This window comes from Alligator sinensis, unplaced genomic scaffold (genome assembly GCF_000455745.1).
Source record: "Alligator sinensis unplaced genomic scaffold, ASM45574v1 scaffold336_1, whole genome shotgun sequence".
NCBI classification, from domain to species: Eukaryota; Metazoa; Chordata; order Crocodylia; family Alligatoridae; genus Alligator; species Alligator sinensis.
The window spans coordinates 515269-520917 of record NW_005842917.1 but is presented as its reverse complement, the minus strand read 5'-3'; the positions used below and the strand labels follow the sequence as shown (position 1 = coordinate 520917).

Here is a 5649-nt window from a genome sequence, read left to right as displayed (position 1 = left end):
GCCCCCTGCGTCAGGATACCCTCAAACTAAGAGGAGTCTCTGACTCCCTGTTCTACCTGCTCCACCACCTGCTCTACAGTGTACCCCCCACTGTCAGCTCCATCACTGCCCCCCTTACCACCGCCCCCCAATCCACAGTGCCTGCAATAGTGGAGGGGATGAACTGAACCTCCAGTTATTAGAGTCTACATATGGAAAATAATAGCCACTTTATAACTTTTCTGTGTCTGGAATCTAAGGATTGGGGGAGGTCTTCTTAAATTCAGGGTCTCCTTGGATTTGGGTACAGGTACTATTTGATGTGTCCCACATAATGATACATATTGCCCATCCCCACCACCCCCTTGTGAGCATCTTGGATCTGCCCATTATAGTAGCTTTTTATGTCTGAAGAATTAGGGTCGCCAAGCTGGTCGATTTGACCAAACATTAAATCTAAAATATTTTTAAAATATAGATATATTTTTGAAAATGACTAATGAACCTTATTGATGAGTCACGGACCTTTTTTAACAATGGCCAAAGGTATCTTCCGCAACTTTGACTGCCACTGTCGAGTGCTTCATCTAAAGTAAATAAAAGTGAAAGCATAAGGCAATGTTGCCAGTTCTAGATGCACAGGGAAAACTCCTTTTGGCCTCCATCAGGGTAGAAGCTGGAAAGAGCCAGCCATGACTTTAGTTACGTTATTCCTGACTGGGAAGAGGTTCAGTTACATTCCTCCCTCCAGACCTGAGTCAGCTATTGACAAGGCCCACACACCCATTCCTACTCCGAGACCATCTCCTGAACTTCTCCACTGACTTCAAAAGGAATTAACGACACTTTTACATCTAGTATCCAGCGGCTTCCGAGTTAGAGATGAGTGGGTCATCTATTTGATGTCTTTCCCCACATTTTAACTTGGGCCTCCTCTAGTATTGAACAGAATCATGTTTTTCCTAGAAAAGTCTCCTGGGAAGGCTGTCAGCCTGGGTCTGGGACCCTGTAGAGCATAAATTCTCAAGCCATGGGTCATGACCCAAAAGTGGGTCATAAGAATATATGAAAGGGTCATGAACAAACTTTAAAAATGGATTCTCCTTTAAAGGAGAAAAATGTGGGAAACTGTAGTTTTTCACTTACCGGCTGGCAGAGTTTGAGGCCAATTAATATGATGACTGGTTGACTGGTTAAACCAAATATGGAGAACAGAGAGATTTTAATTAATGTGGGACCCAAATAACTACATCTCTGCCAGATAAGAAGAGGGTGGCTGGATAACTTACAAGTGTTGCTATTGAAGTTTGACAAATTTATGACAAAGGTGGGGTGTCCAGCAAACCTTATATATAGGTTTTGGGAAAAAGAGCGGAAAAACAAAAGACTCAAATGGTAAGTATAACACACCTATATGGTATCACACCAAATATCAAACACATCAGCACAGAACAGCATACAAATGGTTCAACATTTAGTACAACTATTAGCAAGGTTATACACAGATAATAGCATTTATATGCAAATATGTGCAAGAACAGATTTTCACCTCCCAACATAACCACACAGACACCCCTACTGCTCCCAGGACTTCTCCCACAACTAGCAACACCCAAGCTTGTCCCACACTTACACATGGGAAGGTGATACTTTACCCAATTCCTTGGCGCTCCTCTGTCTCAGGTAAGTGTGTTCTTCAATTACTCCGGCCTAGTTAGGGATCTAGGGACAGATGACCACAATAACTGATGATGATGGACCAAGGGAAGATGAAAAGCTGAATGCCCATGACAAACAAGCTTCAGTCACAGAGACCGCTCTGCTGGACCACTCCCTTCACAGAGACTACAACAACGGAGACTCCTCTCTCTGCACACAACTCCCTGATGGCGAAGAGCCGCAAACTCTGGTCAGTTAGGCTTTTTAAAGGGCAGATCACCCCATTTGAAATGATCAATCATCTTCCAGACATACCCATCAGTCATTCCTTCTGATACAAAGTTGACACTCATACTCATGCCTACCAACCAAAATCTCAAGTACCTCAGAAGTCACGCAACCACTATTTGCCAAGCACGTCAAACTTTCCCACCATGTCTGAGACACCAACCACACATACTCACCCATGAAAATTAGGGCATTACCTCATAAAGGTGAGGCGTTCATGATCTTCTAGAACCTTCTCCGTTCTGTATAATGCGCATGCTTAATTTCACTCAAACAATGTAGATGACTAAATATGAGGGAAGAGTACACAGGTGACATATCAGAACCTCATCCCAACAAAGGAAGCAGGTTGAGAGTTAGTTTATACTGTTTATTGAGGGGATGAGATAGCTCTGTGTACGAGCAGCTGGGTGTGGGAACTGGAAATGAGAGGCAACTCCTCCATCACTCAGGTAAAAAAAAGTAACCCCCTTGGGAGCGCTGCACCCATAACTGTAAGGCATTCAGAATCACAGCTAATATTGCTGGTGAGGCCTTGGAAAGCTGTTGAGCAAGCCAGCTTCTCCATCCCACCACTTTGATGGTGTGACAGATCATGCCATCATCACCACAGTACACAACAATCTCATTTTCTCCAGTCCCAGACACAAACCTCTTTTCAGAGACCATGCCATAGTCAAGCACCAGCGTGGTATTGTCCTGTATTCTGTTGGACTGGACATTCAGGAGCTGCATGGCATGATTGAAACACCGCCGAGTTGCATTGTCCAGCTCTCCACTGGCCCCCAGTCGGTTGCGTTCATTCAGGAGGTTTGTGACAGATAATGGCATGGGTGGCGATGACAATTCTAAATGGCGAGGAATAGCCTGCAGGTGGTCCCCATCACCCATGTTTGTGAGCGAGAAGATTCTGTTGACTGCAGTGTTTGCTCCGAGTGACGTGAGAAACTAGAAAAGATGGAAGAGGAAGGCTGTGAAGGCTCTTAAGGATGGAGGGAGGCATGTACATAGGAAGGGGGCTGATGAGGGGGTGTTTGAATGTGGAGAGAGAGGGAGAGCCTTAAGTGGAGCGTTGACTGTAATTGAGGGAGGATGTATGGCGAAGAGAAGATTGTGGAGATGGATAGCATGTGTGGGGAGGGAAACATGATAGTTTGAATGGATGGATGTGGGGGGGAGGGGATGACTGAGGAGACCAGCATGTCAGGAGAGAGGAATGGGGGAGCTGGGACTCAATAGAAGGGACACAATAGCATATGTCTGAGGATGTGAGGCTTGAGATGGAGGGTTGGTGTGTTGGAGGGAAGGCGAGTTGGAGAAGCATGTGTGCCAGGGTATGCATGTGGTACTTGACGGTGGACAGGCAGAGAAGAGATCATAGGACTGAAAGGAAGAATGGGCACAGGCTGCAGGAGGGGGTGGAAGGAAGAATGTAGCCTTGAGTATGGATGCAGAAAAGGGCCAGATGGGGGAGAGGAGTGCATGGGCATGGATGGGTGGAGGCTCAATACCCCCTCAGCATAGCTCCCACCTGGAAGTGCCTGCCCTGTATAGCCCTATCCAGTCTCCTTCTGTCCAACCTAAGGATAAGTCTCCACCACCTCTGGCCCTATAAAACACTGTCCCTAACCCCAGCCCTGTATGGGCCCCAGCCATGGAAAAAGAGAGACCTGGGGGTGTAGAGCAGGGGCCTGTGAGTTGGGAGTGAACAGAACTCATGGGTGGGAGGGGTAAGTGGCCAAGGGTCTGGATTAAGGGTCACTGGCAGGGCTGGATGGGGCAGGAGACTGGTTTTGAGTGAGGGGCACCAGCATGGGGCTGTGGGTCACAATTGGGGGGCACAAGCAGGGTGGATGTGCCAGGGTTGCAGGTTGGGAATGAGGGCCACCAGCAGGGCTGGGGGGAGTGCCCAGATCTGATGCAGTGGGGGCTGCTGGTTGGAACTGAACAGCTGCAGCAGCCGCAGTCCGAGAGATGCCGGCGGCTGCAGCTCTTCGATGTTCAATGAAGGCGCTGAGTCATTTCCAGTTCGCAAATCCTCCTGAGGCAGCTGCTACGTCACTCCCCGCAATGGGGGTGGGGGGAAGGTGCCGGACGGGGAGTGAGGAGAATTAACTTGAGGGGGTCTCCTTGAGTCTTCCTTGGGCACCAACCACCAAGGCATGGTGTCCTGCCCTCTTCCTGGTGTTCATGAATCCCAAAGTAACTCATCCACCCTGAGGCTGGACCAAACCTGGGGAAAAGAGAACTCCCCTGGATGGAGAGCAAAGGACCTCTCCCCCTTTGTAGCGAGAGGTAGCCTATGGGACCACAAATACTGCAGGGTGGGAGCCCAGGGGTCTATAGGAAGTGACTCATTCTGCCCCAGCTACCATGTCCCCTTCTAGGATGGGAAACTAGGAACCATTGGCTTTGTACCCTGGGGGCCGAGGGAGCTGCGGGCACACAAATGGAGAGGGTGGCTCAAGGGGTCATGGGTGGGAGGACTGGAGGTATCCATGAGCTACAGGGAGCCCCCTGGCCACCTTACTTGGAGTCAGATGCCCGGATCCCTCCTATTCACCCCTTGCCCAACAACTCACCGAGATCCTCCAGCATATGTCAGCTCCATATAACACTGCAACAGCTTTTGGTATCGCACAGACATGAAGTTCTTTCTCTTTCTCCCTGGGCGGGGCCAAACACATATTATCATCCAATCTCAGTGCCTCAGTCTCCCGGACACACACACACACACACACACACACACACACACCCCCATAGAAAGCTGGTTGGAAAAAGGTATCACGGGTTGAAGCCAGGCTGTGAGCGGATCTAGGCTGTTGGCAAGTGGTGCACAGGGAAAACAGTGTGCTACCCCCTCAAATAAAACACAACACACATTTTTTTCTCCAGTCCAAAAAAAAATGAAAACATTTCCTGAGATGCGAGAGGCCTGGAGCTGTGTTATTCAGCTTCAAACAGAAGAAAAGACAGAAGAGGACTTTATTGGAAGGTGCATTAATTTTCTTGAGTATATATTATGTCAAAAAATACAACTAATACAAAAGTCATGAAAAGTGGTGCTATCATTAGTCCTGGAGCCATTAGAATCCAATGTCCATCTCTTCGAGAATCATGAATCACCATGTAGTGCAAGTTTTCCAATGCTAAAGCCTAGTTCTCATGGGGGACTTCCATCACCCTGGCATCAGCTTGGAGTGCAACACAGCAGTGCACGGGCAATCCAGGAAGTTTTTGGCGAGTGTTGGGGACAACTTTCTGGTGAAAGTGTTGGAGTGGCCAACTAGGTGTGTCCCTGGTTTCTCCTCCCTAGATGCAGAACCTTACACTTGTCTGCATTGAATTCCATCCTATTCTCATCTGCCCGCTTCTGTAATTTGTCTAGATCTAGCTGGATTCTGTCCCTCCCCTCCAGCATGCCCACCCCGCCCCACACCTTGGTATCATCAGCAGATTTGGACAGTGTGTATTCCACACCTACATCCAGATCGCTGATAAAGATGTTAAACAGTACAGGCCCCAGGACCAATTTCACTTTTAAAAATCAACACTTCCTCCAGACGATGGGAACAGCTATGGGCACCAAAATGCCCCACAGTATGCCAACCTTTTATGAGCCACCTGGAAGAAGACTTCCTCAAGAACTGCACCATCAAACTCTTGCTATACTTAAGATATATCAATGACATCTTCATCATTTGGACTGAAAACCTGCAATCT

The 5649-nt window shown here is 48.1% G+C and overlaps 1 long non-coding RNA gene across 3 annotated transcripts; it reads right to left on the bottom strand.

Moving 5' to 3' along the window:
- Positions 1 to 489: 489 nt before the first annotated feature.
- Positions 490 to 4600, bottom strand: LOC106722967. Of its 3 annotated transcripts, none has more exons than XR_003091887.1 (4): positions 4509 to 4600; positions 2579 to 2874; positions 2103 to 2212; positions 490 to 1862 (listed from the first exon to the last, which is right to left on the bottom strand). It is a non-coding gene; the product is annotated as an uncharacterized LOC106722967 (long non-coding RNA). The 3 variants fall into 3 exon arrangements; XR_003091886.1 differs by having other exon boundaries at positions 2124 to 2212; XR_001358972.2 differs by having other exon boundaries at positions 490 to 1701; positions 2124 to 2212.
- Between the last annotated feature and the right edge of the window lie 1049 nt (positions 4601 to 5649).